Genomic DNA, 27,043 nt, shown 5'->3' on the forward strand with positions numbered 1-27,043 from the left:
TCAGCACGCAGCTCGTGCAGCAGAGCCGGCTCTGTGCGCTGCAGTGGCTCACAGCTCCCACCAGCCAGCCCTGTGTGGTGTGGGAGGCAGCTGCGGGCCTTGCCAGACGGGAGGTCAGCAGGACGTGCTCTGTGGTGGGAACAGAGGTTTGGAGATGAGCGGTTAAATAGGCTCTCTGGGGAGAAGGCCTGTTTCGTAAATGACACTTCTCGGGGATCCGCAGTGTCTGTGGCTAGCCTTGCCTACGCAGTCTCTTACTCCTCCGCAAGGAGGAATGTGATTTCTACCTTGTTTCCCTTTAGAAATAGGATGTGTAAGATGTTTGGTCATTTTCCCTCTCCTACTATAGTCTCCTCCTCCTTTCTCGTGATTCAGTGCTCTCATTCTTGAGAGCTGCATCACTTGTGGAAGATGGCAGCTGTTGATCCCTGCTCCTAAGAATTACACCTGTTTTCAGAAATACAATAGGCTCAGCATTTTGAAACATTTCAATTTGCTGGAGGTTTTTTTTTTGTCCCACTTGTTAAAGCAAATTTGGTACTCAAAGGAGGGTTATCTTGATATGTGTTGATTCTTAGGCTCTAGGTTCCCAAACTATATACAATAATTTAAAAAAAAAAGTATGCTCTATCTTTAAATATTTATAGCTGTTCCTGGGTTTATGGTGTTTATCTGATACTAAGTTCTTCATTTCTATGTTTGCTGGAATCTGTCCTTCCTACATACTGGCAAATGCTAGCTCCATCTTCTCTAGTATGACTCGTGGTGGTGCAGAGGGAAGATGCCTGCCTTGAAGCTATGGCAAATAAGCGCTGGAGACACCTGTTGATTCAGACAGTAGACACTGAAGTGACCGATCTGCTAGAGTGATTTTCTTGGGGGATTTGATTGCTTGGACTGGCAATCAAATGCTTCCTTGGTAGCAAATCCTGTTTCAAATAAACCTTTGTATTTTACTTTTTGTTTGAATTAGCTCTTCCCATGGAGACCTAAACTCAGCCATGCTGGCTGCCATCCTGTGTACTGATGCATGCTTTCATCCTAGCCTAGAAAATACAAAGGCAGCCACACTGGGTTGGATACATGGAAGTTAGGTGCCAGGTTTAATGTACATTGAGCTTGAAAATTGAAAGAACAAGAGTTGCTCTTTGGAACTGGTTTTTAGTTCTGACATGGCAAAGGGGATATAGGTACCACAAGTGGTTCCAGAATGGGAAGGTAGGGAAGTGCAGTGGAGCTGGACTTAGCAAGTCACGCAAACAGTGCAGCACATGCTTCACCGTTCAGCCACAGCAGGTTCTGCTGTTTCAGTGGTTCTGACATCCCAGGACGCAGTAGACATTAGCATTGGTTTGGTGTGAAAAGCCTCTACTTTGTTTCTGCATCAAATGATGTAGAATTGTCTGAAACCACATGTACTAACCCTTTTTCCTGTAACTTCAAGCTGCAGTTTCTATTGAGGTTGCTCTTTAACTGTAAGAGGATGAGCTGCTGATGTTTATCTATTGTATTGCTGGCCATGATATATCAAAGATTTGTTTTATTGGCCTGAATGTCGTAGACTTGGTGGTCTCAACAGGTTGGAGAAATGGGCCAAGAGAAATCTTACAAAGTTCAACAAAGGGACCTGCAAAGTCCTGCACCTGATGAGGAATAATCCCATGCACCTGGGAGGGCGACCAGCTGGAAAGCAGCTTTGCAGAAAAGGACCTGGGGGTTCAGGTGGGCAACAAGCTGGACATGAGCCAGCAATGTGCCCTCGCAGTAAAGAAGGCCAACAGCATCCTGGGCAGCACTAGGAAGAGCATTGCCAGCAGGTTGAGGGAGGTGATCCTTCCCCTCTGATCAGCACTGGTGAGGCCACACCTGGGGTGCTGGGTCCAGCGTTGGGCTCTCCAGTCCAAAAAAAGTCATGGACATACTGGAGTGAGTCCAGTGAAGGGCTGTGAAGATGATTAAGGAATTTGGAGCATCTGTCATACAAGGAGAGACTGTGAGAGCTGGGACTGTTCAGCCTGAATAAGAGACAGCTCAGGGAGACCTTATCCATGTGTACAAATACCTGATGGGGGGAGTAAAGATGATGGAGACAGACTTCTCCCAGTGGTGCCCAGTGACAGGACAAGAGACAGAGGGCACAAACTGAAACAGGGAATTCTGTTCACACAGAAGAAACACTTCCCCCCCCCCCCCAAGGGTGATCGAACACTGGTGCAGGTTGCTGAGAGACATTGTAAGGTCTCCATCCATGGAGATACTCAAATTCTCATCAGACACAGCCCTGATCCACCTGCTCTGCCTGCCCCTGCTTCGAGAAGGGGTTTGGACTGAATGATCTCCAGAGGTCCCTGCTAACTCCAACCAGTCTGGGATTTTGTGACCCAGCTTCTAGCTGGGAAGGGAGGTAGTCTTGTTTTGGCTTAGTTATTGACAGAAAAATTCAGATCATACTGTTTGTTGAGTAAGCTAATCCCCAGTGAGAGCCACTGTTAGTTCTTCATACAGAGCCCTTTGGAGACGAAGTTTGGCTGCTTTGCTCTAGCTTACCAGCAGATAGTTTTCAATGGGGGGGGGGGGTGGGGGTGGTGTCTGCTGTGTTGTGAAAGAACAGTTCATATTTGATGCACTTCATTAACTGTTTTTCAAAGCCATCAACAAGTGTATGATAAAGGTGAAATTTTCTAAAGAACATATTAAATAGCTTGTTTTAAAGTATCTAAATTGAATGACCAAATCTGAATAAGAACTTAAATTTCTACTGAAAATGGTAACATTTCCCAATAATATTTCCCCAAATTCCATCCAACTGTTCCACTTGCATGTCAAAATGGAAGCTGAGTTACTCGTGTAACTAGTCCAAATTCTGACTATTGACCATTTTACATTTACCATTATTGTTCTTTTAGGAACACAGGTAACATAAGGCCCTGGATAGGTAGGGCCAAGGACTGACAGAATATGCTGGTGTTTTATGGCGGCACATGGGACATGCCACTGTCATTACCGAATAAATACCAAGCAGTCGGAGAGTCTTGCTAGTGTGATGTGATGCTTGCATGCAGAGGGGATCTCCCTGTGCCTTCCAAGTTCTCTGAGCACAACACATTTGTCTGTGGGTCCCCAAGCCATGGGCAGTCCTGGTGATTCAGCAGCACGAACGGTGTGCTCCACAACCGCCTTCAGGCGTTTGACAGCATTTCCAGGGACATCTAAATGTTTTCTGGCTTGATTCCATCTCTGTAAGAACTGTTGGCTTAAAAATAAATAAAAGGTACTGTCTAATAAACAGAAACAAAGCAGAGCGCAGGGGAAATGACATGCTTTGCACCAGGAAGAGAACGGCAGGCTTAGCCAGGCGACTGGTCTTCTCATGCTCTGTGGAGACATGAGCACCACGATTACAAGACGCTTCTCCATTGAGATGTATAAAAAGTTTTGTTGGTCTCCTCTGCTTCTTACAATGTCTTCCCGTTCCTCACCCACAGCTGTCAAGTCAGACTCAGCTCAGCATGGTAAAAACTCCCAAGCAGATGACACTAGAATTGCCTCGTAAGCAGTTAAATGGGAGATTGTGTTAGGCTGTTGTCTGCTAATACAGCATAAAAGAGCAAGGAATGTGTATATAATATGCAGAAATTAAATTATAAACTACTAGGCAGTGGTTGGGACTCAGCTTGCAGATGTACATAAATTTGTCTGCTTAGTCTGTGGAGATTGGATCAATAGGCAATGGAGCCCAGAGAGCCGTTCCTCTGCATCTTGATCAGCTGAATTTTGATCCTGCATCTTGAGTAGCTCTTCAGGCTCCACTGACATATGAGGACATGCAGATACACAGCTTATACAGACATCTATATCTGGATGTCTTGATCTGTGAGCTCAATTCCATGCATGAATATGGCCAAGTGATACAGTTCTTTATTGATATAAAAATACGTAACACATTTTTAGTGGCCTGAGCAAGTTAATTGATACTTTGTTTTGGAAGTGGCTGCAACTCATAGCGTGTTTCTGGATTTGCTATTAAATCTTTTCCTAGATGCAGATACAGTAAAAACTACACAATCGTACAGTAATTCTGGTCTGAAGGGATCTTATGAGGTCTTTGGTCCAACATCTTGCTCAAAGCAGGATCGGAGTGGGTTTCTCAGGGCATTATCCAGTTGGGTCTTGAAAACTTCCAAGGATGGAGACTGCGCAACCTCTCTGGGCAATCTGCCCCAATGTTTGACTGTTCTCACGGAGAATGTCCTCCTCCTTAAATGTCCTTGTTCTCCTCCTTAAATCCTTGTGCCTGTTCCTTCTCATCCTCCCTCTGCCCTGCTGTACAGACCCCAGCTCTGTTTTCTTGATGGTTCCCTGTACGGAGGGCTGCAGGTAGGTTTCCCCAAAGCCAGCCCATCTCCAGGCTGACCAGGCCCAGCTCCCTCAGCCTCTCTGCCCAGGGTGAGTGCTCCAGGCTCGCCACCACCTTGGTGATCTCCTCTGAACTGGCTCCAGTTTGAACTGTCTCCAGTTTACTGATGTTTTTCTTTTATTGGGAACCCAAAACTGGACCAAATACTCTAGCTGCAGTCTACCTTCTAGCACTTTTCTACACAAAGGAGAATAATTCTAGATGTCTTTTGCCTTTTTATAACTGGAGATTTAGAAAATTTCTTAAGTCTGCTTGTTTTAAGAGGTGGTGTAACACTTGACAAAGCCTAGTGAGGCGCGGTGGCTGCTTATAACCCTGATCACCGCTTCTCAGAGTTCGTAAGTACTTGCAGTTTGGTTTTTTCTTTTTTTTTCTTGTATCCAGTGGCTACTATTATGAGACAGTAAATTTTTGAAAGTATGGATTGCCATCTTAGTGTAATAGGGGAAAAAAACCTCTAGAAGGGCCTTCAGGAAATGAGTCTACTGCCTTGCTTTTGTTCCTTCCATGCCAGACAGATTGTTATGTTTATTTAGTTTCTATGATGGAAACTACCTTCCCAAGCAATCCAGTTCAGTGTTGTCCTGTCCTTACCCTGCTCCCAGCCTCCTCCCCTATCCCCCTTCAGCCAGCCACCCTGGCTCTTCTCCCTGCTCCTCTGGGACATGGGGAAGGAGCCCAAACCAGGCATGAGCAGGGGCAAAGGAAAAGATGAAGAAAATTAACAGTCCTGAAGAATGAGGCTTTTTGCCCCTCTTGCTGTGAGGGGGGTTTCAATTCACCGTACACCCCTGTGTGCCAGCAGTAGCGGAGAGCCATGGCCAGCAGTGGAGGGAGGTTGCACAGGCTGGCTGATCGTGCTGATCTGCTGTCCCACCAGCCCGTCCCTGCTGGCCCTGTCCTCAGCAAAAATGGGTGCATTTTGTTGAATGTCTCTCCCAGCCAGAGCTGGCTCAAGTGAAATGCTTTGCTGACATTGAAGTAAGAGGATCATTCCCTGTTGAAATTTTAAAATCCAGTTTACAAAAAATAATGTAGTAGTAGTAGTAGTGCTGGTTTGCACTCAGCTGCTATTTAATCTGGTCAAAGAGAAGAAGCAGAGAACTTGTACAACATGATTTACGACGTCTTCAATGTTTTGGCACTTATTTCAGCTGTATGTATTACAAAAACCAAAGACCGTATCTCTTCAGCCTTAAGAGTGACTTTTGGCCAAAGATCTAGCGTAGTAAAGTAATGCTCTGAATGCCTTTTTGACTGAATCTGAGAATACTTTGCTAGATGGAGCAGTTGCTTTCTCAAAGTGTTCTTCTTCAAGGACTAGGAAATTAGCCCTGTCTTATAAATACACTTCTAGTGCATTAAACCATTGACAAATGCAGTGTAGCCATTCTAAACTAATTTGTCTTAAGTGGGCATCTGATGACTCAATTCATCTGAACTTGGTCATTTGGATGTGGCTCAGCTGCTCTGTTCAGAGGAAATCATCTGGACGCATCTGCTGTTTCTTGCTCTCAGCACTGGTCTAGGACTCCATGAAAGAGGGCTGAGCTAACTCAAATAAGCTCATATTTGGTAGAGACAAAAAGCACACATGGGGTCAATTACTGCACATTGCCTGTTCCCTGGTGGTAAGTCTGGGCGAGTCTAAGCCCAGAGGTCTGGAGAGAAAGCAGTATTCTTTTAGGAGAGTCTTTCAAAAGAAATAGCCACCGATGTTTGCTATATCAACTAAGTGTCTCTCAACCACTCTACTTTTACTTAAGTCCATCCCTAAAAAAAGGGATTTGCCAGAGCTAGCAAATTGCCATGCTATTTAGAGTATATTGATTCTTAAAATTACTAAAATGTGGCACTAAATACTAAATTATCAGTGTCAATTCTCTTTGACCATGGGCAATGTGTTTTTTACTAAGCAAGAAATCTGCAGATAAAGATTTGTAGGATCCTTTTTATATTTTACAGTATTTAAGAGATTGTCCAATTACACAAATATTCTTGGACATAAATTGCATAGCAGCCTGGCACACCAGCCTTCTCCCACCGGCTTCCACTGGAGAGCTCTACGTGTTACTTCTCAATGTTCTTCTCCGTGGGAGGCCCAAGTGAACTATCTGCAAGATGTCAGCTTCCACCTAGAGAGATGCTGAAGCCGTTTGTCATTAGTGATGCAAAAAGTCATTTTATGAAGTACTTCACAGAGATGCCTGCAGTATGTTCTCATGCGTAGATATCTAAACGAACACCTTGTATCACACTGTCTTTTGTTTAAGAGTCTTAGCCTGTACTGGGGAAGCTTTAGTGATATTTGAAGAAGAAAGCACCAATTCTTTCACTAAAAGACTGTTTTTACAAATACAAAGAAAACTAATACTTTCATGTATGTTTTTAATGAGTTTTTATCTATTAACTTTTCTTGCCCTTTATTTAGGGAGATGATTGTTGATTAAATCACCCCCCCAACCCCACCTCAGGCTCTGGAGTAGAGGTTAGACCCGTGCTGCTGGGCTTCAGCTTTGGATATTTTCTGACACAGAGGAGGGAATTTCCGGACCTCTCCAGGCTATTGTTTTTTTTGGTGATCTGGGCTGCAACTGGGCTTTCGAGAAGACTTGCTGGGAGATCTGACTTGAGCTAGTAAGAGCTAGCTTATTGCTGGGGCCAAATAAGAGTCTACTGGTTATGGCTGTGGGGTGAGGAGGCTTTCGTCTTCCCTGTGTCTGGCAGCGTTACTGGAAGGCAGGATTAAAATGGAGACATGTAGGACGCATAGTAGAGCTAGGACTGGGCAAATATCCCTGTGTTGTCATGTACCCCTTGTCTGCTATGCTCTATTCCCAGCCTTCCATCTAGGTTTAGGTTTTTTAAGTTCTTCAGTCTCCTGAGGCTAAGGAATGGTGATCATGTTTCCCGGTTAGGTGAGCTGAAGTGACAGCTTTTTGGTGGCTGGGAGCAAAGCTCGATCTGTGCTTGTGGGTGTACAGCTACCCAGGATCAGTAGCTGCTGAGAGCTCTTTGGGGTAACCTTAGTCATGGGGCCTGAAGGGCTCGTGAGCCGTGGGCTGGCTGGATGGCAAGGTGGCATTCGTTCCTGCTGCAACGGGTATTGTTAGGGCTTCTCCCAACAGTGTTTGGGCTGGCATGAATAGGAGGTTCCTATTACACTGCTTTGGGTTTATGCAAGAGATTAGCTTCAGCACAGCACCAGCTCCTGGCCGTTGTAGCTCTCCCTGAGGAGACGGGTATCATTATTTGCTGGAACAAAACATTTAGGAATTTCAACATGTTTTATGGGATAGAATTATTTACTAATTAAACTGTGCAAGCTTAAAATGCTAGGTCTGTGTGTACATGTACCTGAGTAACTGCTGCTCTCCTGAAACTTTACAGTCTTCCCAAATCTGGTCATTAAGATTTCCAAACCTTAGCTGTCCTCTCCCTGTAAAGTTACATATTTTCACAGTACAAAAAATATTTTAATTAATGCCATTAAAAAAAAAAAATAGCAGGAAGGCTGGGTCTTCACTGGTTAAGGATAGTGCACTGAGTGATGAAGGACTTGCTGTGGGAACTGCTGCCTGGTTGTCTACGGCATTTATTATGCAGCTGATCTAGATCATGCTGGTTCCTTCTGGCCTTCAGTCTACAAATCTCTGCAGAAACACGCCCTGCCCCGTGCTCTCTCAAGCAGATGGTTAGGCAGATGAAGAGCAGAGATGTGCTACTTCAGCAAGCTCCTTGTTGGTGCCAGAAATCTTAAAAAGCGAGTTGGAGGAAGGAAAATGTGCAAGAAAAGTGCAACAGAATGGGCTGAAACTTCCTGGCGAGGAGCTCTGTGCCAGAAGGACACGCAGGATGGTGGCTGGGGAGGAGCAAGGTCTGTGGATCAGTGAATTGACTCTAACTGAAGGAAAAATAGGAAAGGAAGGAAAACTGTGACCCTGAGGTGTGAAGGGCTGGGATGGTCTCCATGGTGTTGAGCACACTGCTCATCTCTCGCTGGCATGGGGGATGGGGAGTTTGCACTGCTTCCCTATGTTAGATGAGGATAACATCAGTTGAGAGTCCCTTTAAATACTGTGGCACAAAGGACACATAAACATCTCAGACAAGTGTGAATTTTGATATGTCGGGTGGGAAAATTAAAATGACAGAGAAGGCAGCTGAGAAGAGGGATGGTAGCTGGGATCACAGGGATTTTAGCGGTGTCTAGCAGAGAGGAAAGGATACTGACAGGTCAGGGAAAAATCAAGGATACAGAAAGTGGTTTATCAGTTGAGACAGGAAAGCCCTCTGTAAGTCCTGTAGCTCTGGGGTTTGTCATGGATTTGGGAGAATGGTGACTTATAGCAGGTCCTGGGGCTCTGAGCATCAGGAGGGATGACATCTTGTGCAAGACACCTTCAGCACTTTAAACCAAAGTCCATTAATAAATACCACAGCGCTGAATATATTCTGCTGTTTATTGGCACGAGGAGAGAAGTGACCTTTTTGCTTTCTTCCCCTCTCCCTGGGAGCCTGATGGGCTGCGATAACCCACTTAGCGGGCGCGTGGGCGGTGGATGATGGCGTCAGAGTGACGAGAGGGAAGCGTCTCATGCCATATCCTTAGCGCTACGGCACTCTAAAAATAAATGCCGTCTCACGTCGGGAGTGGCTGTGCCTCGGCTCTTCTTGGCTGTTCCTCTCCCCAGCATGTCTGTCAGAGCGGCTCTGCGGCAGCTGATGCACTGCGCTGCCTCTGAAGCATCTGAGTCACCGGGGACCAGGCTACAGGGAATCGGATGTTTTTGCACAACAGGGGACATAGAGGAGCCGTGGAGCCATCATCGGGCCCTGCTGCTGAAATTTCAGGGACTAGGGCACCCACGGCAAGCAGCTCCTCTGGGTGCCAAGCTGGGAAGCAGAGATTTGGCCTCATCCCAAATCGGCACCAGCGGCACTGAACTGTGGAGTGGGTTTCATTCAACGCATCTGGCACAGGTCGACAAAACTGTGCTGGATGAAGGGAGCATCTTTGCTGCCAAGCTGGGGCAGGCACGCAGCTGAGCTAGCTCAGGTAGGAGGAAGTCCCAGGCAGGGTCCGAGCAAGAACGGTACCAGAGGTGGTGGAAGCGGTGGAAGGTGGCTACCTCCACGGGCCACGTCGGGTCCCTGCTGTACTCACCACTCAACGCTCTCAGCATGTGCAAACACGGGCTGTGGCAGTGCGGTCCCCACTGTGCAGCTCTAACATTTAAACACCTCACCATGGGGTGTGGCAGCAGAGGGCATGACGTGGGGCTTGGGGGCATCCGGCATGTTCAGCTTGGGCCAGGAAGGCTTATCCGGAGAGGCAACACTTCAACAGGTGACTTATTTACACATAGCAGCTCTAGGATGGTTTCTGCAAACACAAACACGAGAAGTGAAAGAGAACAAAACAGAAAATAAAACCCAGGAGGACAACATTGCTGTAAGAAAAACACATGCGCCATCGCTGTAAGAAAAGCACACGCACCATCGTCTCCCTTTCTCCCTTGCTTTCCTTGCATTTCAACGATAGCCCAGCGCGTCAGCCTTCCAGAGTGCTCCAGCCCCAGTACCTGTGGGCAACCACTGGGGCAGGCTGGGCTGGGCTGGGCTGGGGAAAGGCTGCATTTGGGTGTTCATGCCATCAGTGAGACTAGCAGCTGCTCAGTGGGACCTGCTGCTGCTGAGATCCTCATCACCCTGCCCATGGAGTTGTCACTAGCTCTTTATCCATCACCTACACGGTTCCTGCTGCATCTTTTCTCCAGTCCTGATCTGGGACTGTTCAGCCTGGAGAAGAGAAACTAAAGAGGGATATTAGCTGCGTGTATGAATACCTGCTAGGGGGAGTAAAGAAGACAGAGCCAGGATCTCCTCATGGTATCCAGAGAACAGACAAGAGGCAATGGGCACAAACTGAAGCACACAAAATTACACTGAAACATGAGAAAAAGCTTTTTTATGGTGAGGATGGCCAAGCATTGGAGCAGGTTGCCCAGAGAGGTTGTGGAGGCTCCGTCCTTGGAGATATTCAAACCTGATCGGATGCAGCCCTGAGCAACCTGCTCTGGGTGACCCTGCTTGAGCGGGGGGTTGGACTGGATGATCTTAAGGGGTCCCTGATGTTCTCAGCCAATGTGTGGTTGTGTGGTCCTGCTGCCTTATCCCTCCCCCAGTTCCTGCTGGCTATCTGACCTGCTGGCACAGCCATGCATAGTTTTCAGCAAGCTATTTCTGGTGGTGTCTTTTTCCCCATGAAGACCCTGGGTCCTCCCCTTACTGAGCAGTGTCAGGTGAGATGGATGCCTCACCCTCACTAAAGTGCAATGAAGTGGCACGTTATGTTTGGACTGAGGGAGACTGAGTGGTAGGTGAGGGAGAAAGGAGCTTCTCTTCTCTTCTTTAATTGCCTGTGTGACATGAAGGCAAAGCTTGTGACTTCCAGCACTGCTCTCCCTCAGCTGCCCTATCTCAGAGTTTGTCCCTAAGAAGATAACCAGAAGAGGCTTAGATTGTTTTTTAAATGAAACAAAAAAGGCTTTAACTGGTAGCAGGTCAGAGATTTTGACATCATTTCGGGCTGAGATGGCATTAGAATATACCAACTTGCTGAGGAGAAAGACATCAATCTCAGGTAGGAAACTACCCCTGGCTGCTGTGGCACTCGTTTGGCCAGGCAGGTTAATGACAGATGGGAACTGGAACTGTCGGGCTGGGGTCAGTGTGGGCAGGCTGTCGTGCCTGTGGACCTGGCACAGCACCGGTGGAGTTGGGACTCCATCTTGTGGGGCAGGGAATAGGACGCTGACTTAACCCTCAGCATCATCCAGTGTGCTCTTGTGACCGTTGCCGTTCCTGCCAAAGGCAGCGGCACGTCGCCCAAACAGCATCCGAAACGTTCTTGTGCGGGTGCAAGCATAAGGAGCACACGTGTGTATACGTGTATTACTCTTTATGTGACCTGAAAGTTGTCCAACCATCCTGAGAACTGTTTCTGTAAAGAGGAGAAAATTATGTCAGAAAGCTCATTTTCTATGATGCTACCCTGTTTATTCAGAAAGAGCATGTAACGCTTTCCTGCATCACAGGAGTAACTGACGTGAACATCAGCTTCGACCTCTGATGGGCAAAGATGAACCTCAGAAGTGCTCTTCCTCAGCTCCATCCAAGCTTGCTTGTACAAGATGCCTTTTCTGCGTCCTCTTCCATTTTTTTCCCCATGTTTCACAACCTTCAGAGAACCCCCCCGTACCTTGCCTGTGCTGTGTTTTTGGGTGAGTTCAAGTCTTGGCATTTTGCTCTGGAATTGTGACTATTTCCACAACCTGATACTGTAAGAGAAGGATGGGGCTTCCCACAATTACCTGGAAAAAGGAGCAATGAGCATGTACTGTGCTTTCAGCACGGCTCGTGGAGCCGGTATTTGAAGGCATCGCTAACTTCCCTGAAACGTCCTCCTGTACCAGCCTACAGAAGCAGCTGCCATAAGAAGTTCCCATATTTCATAGTTTCTTCCCACAGAGGGTATGTCATATTGTAAGTCCCTGAGAACAGTAGGGAGCAGAAGAAAAAGGACAGAAAATGAGTGTCCTCCTGAAACCCCAATTTCAATGTTGGAGGAAAGACCTCAGCAGACCCCTGACTAAACTGGGGGGGGGGGGGGGTGTGTCCTGTTGTCTTTTCTCCAGTAGCAACATCGTAGCCAACTCCTTGCATCTTAGCTGAAGCTGCACTGCTGTGTCCTCTCCTGCATCCCCTCAGTTGCAGACCCCTGTGGATCCTGGTTTTGGCAGGGCCATAGGCGCCCCAAAATGGCAGTGGCTTCCCTGGAGAGCTTCCCCGGCATCTTGCACTGCTCGTGTAGGAGGACATGAGGAACTAATTGAACTAATTGAACAAATAAACAGACCAAGAGAAGCAGAAATTTAAACCTGAACTTCTCACTGTGTGACACTGAACAGCTCGTCACCTTGCAAGGCTTGGAGTTGAGAGGGTAACACACTGGAAAACTCATGCCAAAGTTTTGAAACATCCTGATTAGGATACACAAGAGAAATAGATCAAAATCAAGAATAAGCATTTTGAAATGGAATTTGAGTAGTTAAGCAAAGCATACCTAATCACAACTTGTTTTTTCAAAGGGAGGACGTGGCTTAAAGCTCTTGTTTTGTGAAGCAACAAAGACAAGAGGGAAGACTTGGTTCTGGTCACTCCTCCTAATTGCTTCCTCTGTGACTGCAAGGTCTGCACAGAGGAGGAAAAGGGAGAGAATGGGAAAAGACTGAGGGGACACAGCATTTTTGGGATGTTGTTGGTGTCCATGGCAGCTCTAAGGGAGCCATCGGTGGCCGGATGGGATGAATCGGGGTCTCACCTTGCTGGCCTAGCTGAAAGGCAAAGCAGCAGGAGAGGAAGGCAGGAGAAAAATAGTGGGGTATGGAAGAAACGCAAGGAAGAAGAGCTCATGCGTCCCAGGGCAGTGCCCTTTCGGAGGGACGAGCGGTTGGTCAGGAACCCCCATTCGGTGTGTTGCCTTGAGCATCAGAAGGATGTTAAAGCTTCAAAACTGCAGCCTGATGGGAGTCAAGGCTGGTGTGACGCTGCCCTGTGGCTCAGGGAGTGCTGCCTGTCCTCCCACGGGCCCCTTGTCCATTTGGTGGCCAAGCCTGCTCAGCCACGTTAGTCCTCATTAGGCTTGCTTGGCATTGGTCACCTTGGGGCAATTGATTTCCAGCCGCACGCACTGGCTTTACCAGGTCCTCAGCATCATCTTTGGGCTGCATCAGTCAACCCTGTTGCTCAGACTGAGCCAGCCCTTTATCTCCCGTTCGCATATTCTTCTGTTTGTACCTGGGATATCCTGGAGCTCTCATCTACTTTCGGCAGCTGAATATGCAGGTGGCAGCTCCCCTGTTTTACAGAAGCTGCTGAAACTATAGCAGCGTGGCTTTTCCCTTACACCTTTGGTGAGCAAAAAGATGTCAAGTACAGAAGCACACAAAAGCAAACGCTGGCACTGAGAGCGCTCCCCCGGTGCAGCCGCCTTTCCCACCACATTTTTGGAAGAGAGCAGTCAGGGTAACAGGTCTGACTCAGCCCGATGACGTGGTGTTCAGAGCCAGAAATTAAGAACAAGTGTGAATTAAATGAGGTTCAAAGTGTTAAACAGCAGGCACTTCCCTAGTGTAAATATTTTGGCACAAAGCTTTGTCAGGGTTTTAATCTAAAGGAAGGAGCGAGACTGGAACAGACACATCTTCGGGCAGTTACGGAGATACACCTGTCCCGACCTGCAGCACGAAGTGGTAAGCACCTGCCTTGCTTGGGAGTCTCCATCACTTTTGGCAGGCTTGGGTCCAGTTCAACAGCAGGAGCAATACCACCGTGTCCTTTCCCCAGCATGCCCTTTGCAGCGGCGCGGCTGGCTCCCAAAAGGCACCATAAACCCTGCCTGACAGTGGTCCCGGTGACATCATTACTTTTTCTGGCATGTTTTACCTTAACTGGTATCAAAGCATGCAGCTACAAATAATGTTTTCTCCCTCCTCTTCTATTTATCTAGTGCATTGCAAGAAGAAAATTGTAGTCTCCTTTCTTTACATTTATTTTTTCTATCTGGCACTAGAGGGCAGAAAGAAGGACGGTGGAGCCTTGCAATCCAGACCTGTCTCTTCTCAGCAGCTATCCAAGGGTGCAGAAATAAATCTGGCTTGAAAGGCTTCTCCCTTTGCCCATTACAAAAGCACATCAAGGATTTCATGCCCCAGCCTCTTTAGTGCTATTAAAGTTTAATAGTTCAATGTTTCATTCCAGAGGTAACACAATGCGAAGCGACCCTACGTGCTCCTCGGCAGGCGCTGCGCCAAAGCGGCACCCCCATTTGTTCTGGACATAAAGTGGGCATTTGTGGTTTCTGCAATTTGGGAAATGACTTTGTGTGATGGAGAACTTGCCTTCTCCCTTGTGGCAACGCTGCCTGCCCACCCTTGGCATCCCTTTACTTTGAAAGCTTTGTCCCCCCAGCCCAGCGCTTGCGAGAGGGTGTTTTGCAGCTCCGCAGCAGGGTAGGGGGGAGATAAGCGGGATGTACAGGGTGCGATTTGCCCGGAGGCGGCGATGGAGCCAGGTTACGAGCCAGGAAATACCAGCTCTTCACAGGCTCGAGGGATTTCTCATTAAAATCAATGAAGATAGGGGCATTTTCACGGTGCACGCAGCTGGACGCCTCATCACATGTTTCTTCTCTCTGCCAGAGAAACACTGTCTGGGAGCCACCAGGGCTGTGGCACGGAGGATTAAACCCCGCCGCGATGCCCTGGTTCCCAGACCGCCTTTGTCGGGAGGAGGAAAGAGCATGTGAGCCCGGGAGGCTGAGCACCGCGTGCCCTGGTCAGGAGGCCCCGCGGCCGCCAGCATGTTTGTTGCCGTCTGTAGATAAGGAGGGGTCGCTGTGGGAAAGTCACGGCGGGTTTAACGCTGGTTCTGCTCTGGCATGAGGAGAAGCAGAAACCAACTGAACCAGCTCCTTCTGCGTGTCCAGCTGCCACTATATGATGGCTGAAGCATGAGGGGCAGATGGCAGCAGATAGCAACCCACTGGTTTTACACTGCTGTTGAACTAATTAATTTTATTTTTCTTCTGACTTTTGCAATGTCTGTAATTAACATGCATGATATAAGTAGTTATTTAATCTACAAATAAGACTAAAAATATTCTTCCTTTCTATTTTTCATTCAGTTCATCTCTTCAGTGTATCACTAGGATGAAATGATCCGACAGTTGTGGGTAGTGAAGAGAAACTAAATTTCTTAAATTCAATTGAAACTGCGCTGGAAAGGGTTTTCACAGTCTGCCACACTTTTTGAGATTATGAATTTTATTCTGTTTTCCACAGAGGAAAAGGAATCTTTCATATGCTGACAGTAAAAAGCACACCAAAAGAGCTAGTAAATAGTCCACCAGTCAGGACACTTAATTTGTGGAAGAGCTGGCATTGGGTTTATTGTCTACTCATTTTGACCTCTTATGCACAGTTTTTCAAGAAAAGCACTATTTTTTCAAGGGAAATTTTGGTTTCAACTGATCAGCATTTCCTGAGTGGAGAAAACGACTATCAAAACTCATGACCACATCCTACCACAGGAGCACCAAATGCTGAGAGAAGCTGGGACCGAATTCAGCGCTCCCTTGTCTCACCACACACTGCAGCAGCACCTGGGAAAGAGTGATGTACGAGGTCCCAGCTGTGCTAAAGCGCTGTACAGACCCACAACAGTGGTCTTTTCCTGAATTATCTTGCAATGTCAGTATGCTGATATTTGCATCCTGAAGCTAATTTAGCAGCTCAGTTTTGTTCATGGTCTAATGCATAGTTCTTCGTTCCTGGACTGGAAGGGCCCATGCTGCTGGCCCTCAGGAGCCACTGCAATGTCCAGCTCTTTCTCCTGGCCCTAGGGGAGATGAACGGAAGGACAGCATCAAGGAAGAGGTGTGTGTTGTACCCAAACTCTTCTTTATGTTTGGACAGCCAACACTTCTGCAGTGAAGCCTGATTGTTGAATTAGACTTTGCTTAACTCAAAGACTATTGTCTTTCTGAAAGAAAACCTCAGAAAGTGGTTAACAAATGATACACAATCATACACAGATTTTCAGGTGAACAAGTAATCCATTGGCTGAAATAGATTTGTAAGGGTTGTTCAGCAAATAGCGCGTACCTTGATGGGAATTAGGGTTATTTCTCAAATAACATGTAAAAACAAATGTTTGTCATAAAGTGAATAAAGAGTAATTGAACAATCCAAAGCATAGCATGTGCAAGGGGCATCCAGGCCGGGGTTTCTGTGTAATGTCAGCAAACATTCAGGAGGCTGAATAAGTCATTGAGTATTTACCCAGGATAATATTTGGAAGATGTCAGGAATATGCGAACATAAACAAAGAGATGTGGGACAGGCATCGGAAATGATCCTCACTCAGAGGGAATGAGACTTATCCCTTCTGCAGTGGAAATAACCAGTTTCAGGCAGAAGGTGTTTGCATTCAGTCCTGTTGGCCTTAAACAGCCACTGAGCACTCTGTGTTTGCTCTGTTCCTTAGCAAATGTGTTAGACCTCTGGGTCCCATGGACAAGAAACTTCAATTTTACCTCTGATTGATAGTATTTATATATAGCGTAAAAAGTGCCAACTAACTCAAAATCACTGCAGGGAAACAGCTAACAGAGTGACCGTCTCATGAGATCACTCTATGGGACAGATGCACATCCTTCCTAAAATTTCTAGAGTCTGAGAGTCACCAGGTCCTCATACTGTTTGTCAGAACAAACCAATGCTTGGCTGGTCATAAACTGCTCCATGAAATATTTCGGTTAATAGAACATTTGCACATTTCTGTCCTATCTTTTTCCTTCAGCTGGAAGCTCTTTAGGACAGAGACTTTATTTGCTTTACTCCTTCATCTTCAGCTCAAGGGACTCCTAATAAGGTTGAAACATGAAGGAGGATGGCACAGGCTGCTTTGATTTGTATTGCCTGTGGAACTGGTAGCTCCCCAAATCGTTTTGTGGGGCAGTGCAAGTGTTTCACAGGAACCATGCCAAAGGATGAGCATAGCCCTGGTTAGCCAGGGCTTTCTCCAGCCCTGCGTATTAGCCTAGGGCTCCGTCTAACCCAGCTGCGGCATCTCCAGCACGTAAAAGCCATCATCGTGGTTTGTAGTACAACAGTGCACTCAAGACAGCTAGAGAAATGCAAGCTGGATAACTAGTGTATGTTTGCTGGGGAAAGAGGAAAAAAGGAGAGTGAAGAGGATTTCTGTGAGTTTCCCTCATGTGGGTTGTGATACTACAGCTCTGTTGTTCTGACCAACTTTTAGGAAGTGAGAGGAACATTTCCAGTGTCATTCACAATGGCAACTGGGGGCATAGAGTGACTGGTGGCCTGGCTGCAGCTGCCTCAGGGCACAGGAGGCCCCCCAGCCTGCCCCACCACCTCTCTCACACCATTGCAGCAGATGGTCACCTCCACAGACGCCACTGCTCCACCTGCCCATTCTGCTCCCAAAGGCCGCCTGTTAAAGCCTCCGCTGAAAATATTCAAGTCAAAAAAGTGGTTAACTTAAATGGACTGATAAGAGTTAGGGATCAGCTGCAATCCCTGCTGTGCCAGCAGTCCCGGTGGTGGTACACCCCAGAGAGGAGACGTAGCTCTTGGCAGCCTGACCCAGGCTGGCCCCGCTGCAGCTAACAGCTCGGTCATATAGGCCTGAGGAGACGCTAAGAAACCTTTCCAGGTGTTTATCACCTTCATGCATTTCAGAGACTGGCATGGCTGTCACTGGAGCAGCTGGGTGCTGGTGGGCCAAATGGGCTTTTCTACACGATGTAGCTCAGCACTGTTATGTTGGGGGCTCCTTCTGTGCAGGACAGCAAGGGGAGGGAAATCTGTATCTCTGAGCAATCATCACCGTTTCTTTTTTTTTAAAGGCTAAAGATAGACTCCATATGGGCTGTGCGCAGTGCGGTCTGACCATACATACCGTGGATGTTTCCTCTCAGCCTTTTTTTCAGGCAGCAGTAGACCTATTGTGAGAGGTATCCCAGTGGTGGACCTACTCCTTCAACAGCCTTGGCAATGAGTACATCGGATGGCTTTTCAGTCAGGTCAGGACAATAAATACACTTTTATTTTATCAACTATACCTTACAAATATGACCTGATACTGCAAATTGCTCTCACCAGTCTAGAGAGGAGAGATGCACAGGGGAAGGGAAAGCGGGAAGGGTTTGTTTCCTGCAGCACCTGGGATGGATGCAGGGGAGGATGTCAAAACCGGTCCTGCTGCCTGGCAGGATGTGGCTGGGCTCACTCAGACAGCCCCAGCCTCTTGCACAACGCAGCAGCACAGCCAGCTTCTTTCCTCCTTTTTTTCTTCTTCTTCAGGAGACAGCCAAAGCTGAGGGAGGTACGGAGCTCCTGGGTGGAGAAGGGGACCCTAAGGTCTGATTGCAGTTACCCCTACACGAGGGAGATATGAGAAGGTGACGCTGGTGCTCAGCACCACTGCCCTGCATCTCCTGCAGCACCACACCGCAGCCACCCATGCAAGCACAGTCCCCCAGATTTGTGCTCTGGAAAGTTGCAGCACACAGCATCCCTGCGCGGGAGAGGGACCATGCTGCTGCTGAGGACTGCGATATCCCGCGGGGTGGCTTTGTCTGGTGTGTTTGTGAGCCACAGCCCCTGCCTCACCCATTTTGGGGGTTGCTTACCCAAAACCACGGAGTCACCATGTGATGGAAGTGCAGGGCTTCCTCTGTGGGGAGATGAAAGCGGGGATTGCTGAGTAACTCTCATCCCAGTTTGAAAAGCCAAGAGAGGAAAAAAAAAAGAGATCACTTTCATGGGTTTTTGCTGATGTGGTTCTGTTAGCAGGGCTTGTATCATTGGTACTGTCTGGTTACAGAAAATAAACAGTTCCCACATAACTATTACTGTTTCCACTACAATTTTTTCAACAGTCTTGGCATCTTCAGTCTCCTGCTGAAATGATTTCTGCAGTGATGGAGAGAGGAAGACTGTTCCAGGCCAGGAGTGAGACAGCTTTGCTTCTGTTTTGACTTGTTTTACCTTGACGTTTCTGAACCTCAGATATGCAGCCAGCAAGTAGTCCTACGGAAAGGCGCTCTCCAGCTTCTGAGTCCCATTAACGACTGGGGACCCAACACCCTGAAGGTTTTTGCATGTTCCAGGCATGGAAATTGGAGCAAACACTGGGGCTGAAGCAGGCAGCTTTGCCTGCAAACAGCATTTGCAGGTCTGGTTCTCCCACCATTGCTGTTTGGTTTCTGTTTGTTGTGCTCCCTGCTCAGCACGGAGCTGCTCTTCTCTGTCTGCGGGCTCAGGGCAAGAGGGGGAAACCTGGTCCCAGGGAAAAGCACAGGACAAACACGAAAGGCAGCGGGAAATTGCAAAATTCAAAATCCAAGCATGGAGGCTTCCTCCTCTGATCATGCATAGCATGACATGGCATTTTTTAGGGAAACAACCAGTCATGGCTTACATGTACCTGGAGACACAACAGTTGCAGGACATAACTTTGCTTTTCCCTGTGTATCTGTAGTAGCTACCTGTGGTTTTGGATCTCAAAGAGCCTCTTCCAATGGGAACCACTACTCAGTACAGGAGAGTTTCTCAGTGGCTACAGCGCACAAGCAGGATGTTTCCTCCCATTGCACGTCTGATGCACATATAAAGGTACATGTTCTGGAGACAGCCACCTGCATGCAGCCATTTTCCACCGCTCGTTTTCTTTTCCCCTACCTACTGAGCTGTGAATTCCCTTATGCACCGATGGAGCTACTGCTCATTAAAACTAATCAGCTGAGCAGATGTTGAAGGAAATAATGGGCCAGGAATAAAGAGGACGTTGGTCATACATCGCCAAAAATCTCTGCAACAGGCTTTTGTAGTTCACTGAGTTCTCATTCTATTCCAAATCAACATGCAAACCAGCTCCACCGGGAGGAGAGCAGTTCAACGAGGAAAAGGAACTTCAAATTATGAAGGATTGATTGCCAAATGATACAGAAGGAACGCATCATATAAAATATTCTGCACCGAACAAAACTTGCAACACAGTAATGGATGTAAGTGCAAGTCAATCTCTTCCTATTGCCACCACAGCCATAATTGGCAAAATGAAAACTCCCTGCCCATGCCCTGAGTGTGTACGTGTGATACGGGAAGCTAAGAAGGATGCTCTCACTTTCTGTAAATTGATATACGTTGCAGAGAGGAACCAAGCTCAGAAAATGTCCTACATTAAGTTAATATCCAAGTATACAAATAACTCAGGGCCAAAATTAGCTTTCAGTTGCATTAGTGTAAATGCAGCATAGCATCACTGGGTGGATGGGACTTTCTGGACTGTAAGTGGAGGGAGGATTTGGCCCTTAGAAGACTGTAATGGGAAGAAGGGAGAGTGAATCCCATTATCTGGGTTTGCAGGGGAATTGATAGCGGTTTCCGTATGAGCGTGCTGCTCCAGGTGGCACGCTGGTGAGAGCCCTAACACACAACAAAGGCAAGGCTCAGGTATCAGCCTGCAATGCAGGAGCACACCAATGAGACTGGAAAAAATACAGCAACAAAAGGTGGGGAGGTAAAGCCCTGTTTGCTAAGGTCATTTTTTCTAACGATTCCAATTAAAAGTCAACATAAAGGTAGGCACGTTTTTAGCATGTCAAACATACCCGCTGTTTTTCTGGCAGGGATTTAGAAGGAGGCTTTATATTTCATCTGTTTACCTTGGTGATGCTGCCTGATGCTCTCTCACAACAGATGCCCAGACAAACAGATTTTCACTCCTAACAAAATTTTGTCCTTTTGCTTTATAACTTTAATTTTTAATAAAAAACATGGAGTCTCTTTTGTTTGTGATTCACATCGGCAACTTTTTGAAATGTTGCATTGCTGATCAGTATTTGATTTAGTTACAGGACAGAAAGAATTTTTGGTGAAGTTTTATTTGAATACAGCAAAAATTTCTGGTGACATTTTTATCAAACTAGCTCAAACAGCTTCAGGAATGAATTTCCTCTCTCTCTTTTCTTTGTTCTTTGCTTGTTGCATGTTTCTGATTTTTTATTTCTCTTTGTTCTTTTTTGCATATTTTTAAAATCATTTTTATAGCCAAGAACACAAATGATTCACAGTCAGAGCTGTGCAAATAGCAAGTTTTCCAGTTTAGTGGCCAAGCTGGAAAACGAAGGGTCAGTGAACTACATGCATTTGGAGCTGATTTGAAACACAGTATTTCATTGGGAGCTAATTTTCACCCCCTTTAAGAAATCAGCTCGGCATCAAATGAAAGCAAACATTTCATTTTGCAAGGCCATGAATCCGTCTCTCCTGATTTTTTTTGTTGTCTGAAACACTTTGCTGGGCTTCGTTCCCCAAAACTGCGCTCCGTGGAGGTGAATGCAAGACTGCTAGGAGGAGAGATGATAATAGCACAGGATAAGGAAGAAGACGCTTTCTTGGAAACAGATTTCCTGGGGCCGTAAATTAGGAGTGAGGCCAGACTGGAGGATTAAGGTCTGAGTGTCCTCGTGCGTTTTTTGAGTTCATCCAGATTTCCACACTGGGGAACTGTCCTTCTGTAATTAATGGGCCTGAAGTTCAAGTCTGAATGGGAAGCTTGTGAACAACCCTTCCCGGAGCCAAACTTTCATAACCCCGGGGCCCAACTCTACTCACTCTCAGTGTTGCTAAAAGTAAGTTGTTCTTTTTTTGGAGCTGCCAAGAGGAAGCACTCGGGACTGCTGGGAGAATTGAGTCCCCAGTGCAATCTTAGAACAAAGACTTTGAATCCCCAAATCCCCTGAATTCCACGTGTCCTCTCCTTTCTGCTTCCCATCTCCCTCCACACATTCCTCTCTGGCTCTTCTGGTTTCCTTGTTTTGCCCATGAGAGGCCTGGTTTACTCCCTCAAGCTCGGCATGGATGGAGCAGCTCCTTCCCTCCTCCGCAGCCAGCAACAAGGGGGTGGCATGGGCCCCCTCTGCTTTTTGTATGAGTAGTACGAGGGTCACATAGGAACATCTGTTTCCCAGATAGTTATTATTCCCAACGAGGCTCAAATCTACAAGGCCTTTTTGCATACGTGCTGCAGGTCTTAGCGGCTTCCTGGTGGCTCCTGAAGCATACCACAGTGAGGTCAGATGGCCGGCACGCGGATGGCTTAAGGAGACAGGACCTGATTCTCATACCCTACAGAAGTCATGGACTGATCCCTTTTCCTCATTCATAATACCACGCCTAGGCTTTTCTTCACCACCCCATTCACCGTCATATCCCACATCTACAGCATCTCTCTTTCTCCTATCAGCCACTCTTTTTTCTTTTCTAAGCCTATTTCTTTCCGTTTACTTCACTCCATCATCCCTGCTTCTCTTTACAATTTTTTTTAATGTTTTGCCACCTTTTCTCTGTATTTTCAGTAACCTCAATCTTGGGGTGGGGGAGAAGGAATAAAAATATCAACAAAATCCCTTACTCTTTTCATTTTTTAGATCAAAGATGACTGAGCAACTGAGGGAGAGAATTCAGGGCAGCCTTTGATGCACAGTATTGATGTTGGCTTAGCATGAAAATCTCCTTGTGCTATATTTGGGCCAATTACCAGAGGTCCACACAATTAACCTGAGACACAGTAGCCCCATGTGAAGCAATGAAATTTAAGGCCTAGGGAGGTTAATTCAAATCTTAGATGTTTCTATGATAGGAGATTACTTACCCCGTTCCTTTGCATTTTCTAGGAACCTTTGTGCTGAAGATTTTGATATTCGGTCGAAGTTGTGCTCGGGCAGCATGCCTCTTGCTGTGGTACATGATTGCCTGCCTGCACTGTTGGACTCTGAGCACTGCAACTGGGTTGTTTCTACACTAGAGGTGCTTTTGCTCTCACACCTTCCAGCTTACCATAAGAAACACTTTCCAGACTCCTGAAATGGTGTCTGAGCTTTTGCAGCACTCCTCACAGCAGTGAAACACCACCTAACCTCTTCACTATCCCGGTTCTGTTGGATTTTTGCTTTTTCTTCTTTGTACAGAGTTTCTGCTGTACAGACGTTTCGGTCAAGACAAGATGTCACACAGCAGAGATGGGAATCTCTGAAACCCATGTGCAGACTGACACAGCTTTGTCTCCGATCGGTGCCGTGGTTTTCTGACTCCAGCCACTCCTCAGAAAACTCAGGATTTGCTGTAGCTATGAATATAATTCTTCTGTAAATGAAAATGGCCTTTATTTCTCACCTGCCCTATAATGAAATAGTACCAGTCCTGGCACCCCCTGAACTACATGATCTATATGAAAGGAAGAGCTTCTGATTTGGACAGGAACTCCTGACTGAGCTCCAAAGCAGCAAGGGACTGCAGAGAAGGTGGAAACAGGGACAGGCTGGTATCACTGGGTTGTGTTTGGGTTGCATTACTGAGGGTGCAGCCAGCAGGTCGAGGGAGGTGGTTTTCACAAGTCCTCCATGAAGGACTTATGAAGCTGCACCGGTGTCCAGTCTGAGGCTCCCCAGTATAAGACAGTGGCAGACCAGAATGGAAAGCTACCAAGACAGTAATTTTTTTTAATTCTTAGGCCTCAGTGTGTAATTTGATTCTGTAGGACATCATGGCTCAGATCCACAAAACAATGTATCCAGCTGCCTAGGTCTCTTTGGGACCATCAATTCAGAGCTGCTGTGAGAAAAGATCCCTCTGGGGCTTGCCTCCTTGGAGCTGGCTGGTGTTTCCACAAGATCAGGTATGTGAACATCTGCAAGATGGCTCCCCCTCCCTAATACCATCCTCTCTTGGTGCTTACTTCTTTACAGCTGGCTCTTCCTATACTTGGAGGCAGGACGGCCAACCTCTTGCCTCTCCCTCACCTCGTCTTTGAGAACAGAGCTGGTCACATTCATCCGTGCTCTGGCACTGGTTCAGTGCTAAAAGCCAGCCCAAAGTACGCTAGCCAGTCTCCAGAGGAGGGGTCTGGAGTTACAGTCCAGCAAGAATACTTGCCTTTGCAGGTGTCCTGAGACTCCTCCTGGAAGAGCACAGACAAGGTCTGGACTGCATCAGAGCCAGATCCTATACACATTCCCTCTCCAGGGGCTGAAGAAACTCCTTTTATTGCTTGTAGTCTGGCATGGAGCCTGCTGGCACACACAACCCTCCTCCTCTTTTGTGGGCTCTGAGGCAACTGGCAATGCTTTTATCTCCATCTGACAGGCCTATGGTCAGACCTCAGTGGACAGTTGATGTGGTTTTCTACGAGGACCTTCTCAGGACCTGAAGCTTGTTTCTGCAACCAGGTTTCTTCCGCTGGAGAAGGAAATATTCCTCTCAAGCCCCTGGGGCATAAGCCCGTATATCAGTCATGGACACACCTTTTGTGGGCTGGAGGCTCCTTATCTCTTATTCATTTCATACACTACTAGGCTATGATGAGAGTTCTGTCAGCAATTCTACTTTTTGTCCTTCTTTTTTCCTATTTGTAGCATCAGTTGTTTAATGAGCGGTGTCATCGCACTCTGGCTTGAAGAGAGCAACCTCTGTTTTAGGTGGACTCAGATGACTTTTGAGATTTCAGACTGCCATTTGCATCACTGAATTAAGCAGTCACAGTTCAGACCTTTGCTGCACTTATGCTAAGAAACTCACCTCAAATTGAACAGGTTTGCCTTCTGTCTTGGTCCTGTGTAAAAAAAAAAGCATAAAGAAAATTTCTACCTGTTTGTGCCTTGCCATATGGCAGCCATGGATTTCCTTAGCCCTTCTCCTGTTTATTGTATCATTTTTTGTTATATGTTTGACTTTGATCATACGGACAGAGATTCATCAGCTTATTCAGCTGCAAAGCACTATACGTACACATTGACTGGGCTTTACAAATCTGAAGTGTTTCAGAAGACTGGATGGCTCATTGCTTACAGGATCATTAAAGCTGGGAGACAGATAATAAATAGCCCATTAAATCATCCAGCCCTCACGCCTGGCAATAGGGCGTGTCTTTTTTAACTTATCGCCGGACATTTCCCCTTGTTGAACCAGTTCAAACCCAAGGCTGATCCACCGTCGGGTTTATCAGCACCCTGCAAGCAGAACACGCGAAGGACGAGTGAGCATCAGCCCTTCTGCCAGGAGTGAGCTGGGTCTCTGCCTTGTCTCTCACACCACGTATCGCCCTCATCACGCGTTGCAGCAGGAACACCCAGGGCCGCACAGGCAGGGTGCCAAAGCAAACCTGTCCCCCTTGGGGGCAAGAGCTCCAGGTCAGGGCTCAGGCAGCCACAGGAGCTGCCTGTAAAAGGAGCTTGGTAAATTTGTCACTTTTTATTCTATGGCAGTTATGCAGATAAAAAGAAGACTTGAGTCCCCCAAGGCTCTCCACCTGGCACCTTTCATGAGCACTAAATAATTTAGTAAAGAAAGTCTTTACATGTTCGGTGCTCCCTTCCTATATCTGACATGGCTCACCCAAAGCCCTCTTGAAAATAAAAATGCCTGAAAATAAAGTTTTCTCAAAATAGTCTGAACCCCAAATATTTTTAGAGTTAATATCTTCTGACCTTTGGTCACTGTTCTTTATTAATGCCAAATCTATGTAGTATTAAAGCCAGAATTACACCTGTTGTAATAACTTTGTCTTTGTTAATTGCCTATGCAGCAATTTGGATGTCTTAGCAGGTAGAGTGAAAGTGCTTTTCTTTGTGAAGAAGTTCTTTATTTCTTTTTATATTCTGTAATTTTCTTAAGCATAGTTGCTAACTGCCATTTTTCTATGCAAAATAGTTTCTTTTTTCCCCCTATTCCTCATGTTCTTTCAGTTTTATATAGAGAAGGAACAGGCTGCCTGAGTTTCACATCCTAAATGCTCAAAAAAATGATTGGTATGTCTGGACAGCCAATTTGAGAAGTCTTCAGAGAAACTTGATTTGAAAACTGGGGGTGCTCAGTACTTTCTGAAAAAAAACACTGAAAACCAGAAAACAAAAGACATGCCACTGTCAAGGTATTTCAAGTGGGGAATCTATTGCCACTGGCATTTCTGAAAGCTTTTATCCACCTTCCTTATGTCTTCTCCAGACACAAAGGGTACAAAGAAAAAAATAATATGACTGCTGCTTTTAAATACTCGGTAAATTTCCAGTGTACCCACGACAATGGTGTCTGGATTGTGGGAACCAGTGATGGGATGCCTGATTTTTAGGACCTGCTAAGAGGTGTGAGGCCGTTCATCCCGGAAGGCAGAGGAGGATCCATTCTCTGGGGAGGAAGGTTGCTGCCAAGGAGGGATGTGAAGCCCTGCTGAGAGGGGCCCTCTGTGGTGAAGTGGACCTTCTCCCAGATAAAAACATATTTATATTCAAGGAAAGGATTCAGAAAGACTGCATTGAGTTTGTGTGGGAGAAAGGGACAGCACCGACTGCAGATGTTCAGAGGAGCCTCATGGAAAACGATTTTTAATGAGCCACAAGATGTATTTTTTTAACCTGAAAGAGCTTGTTATTTCTCTGTCCAAGTTTAATCCGATGGTATTTACTCCAGTCAGAAGCCCTATTCAGCAGGTCCTTACAGCCCTTTGAAGTCCATAGGAGTTGAACACATGCTTCAATGCTTTCAAAGCCATAGTCTTTCATTTTTTTCCCCCCAGTTTCTGTGTTCCTCACACACTGATCCATGCATGTACCAAAGCAACACAAACAAGTCAGTAGAGCTGTGTGCAGATCACAGCGCTTCATCCGCCGCTTGTTTGAAACCCGCGGCCCGTGCCAACTCAAATCTCACCAAAAGCTGCAAGGAAGTATTATGTGATGCACTTTGCGGGTGAAAGACACACAAAACGGGTCTTCAAAGGTTTGGTGGTGTGTTGACACCACCAGCAGACACTCACTCGAAATGTGTCTGGGGAAGGTCACAGGCTGGGAGAACCAGGCAGAAAGAGTGCTGCAGGAGCAGAGGTGCACGGGAAAGGCCACGTGCCCAGTTGGTGTGACCCTACGCAAGGGTCCTACCAAGGCTGGTGGGAGCAGTCACCTCACATGTGACCTGG

Source organism: Aptenodytes patagonicus, chromosome 2 (genome assembly GCF_965638725.1).
Source record: "Aptenodytes patagonicus chromosome 2, bAptPat1.pri.cur, whole genome shotgun sequence".
NCBI lineage: Eukaryota > Metazoa > Chordata > Aves > Sphenisciformes > Spheniscidae > Aptenodytes > Aptenodytes patagonicus.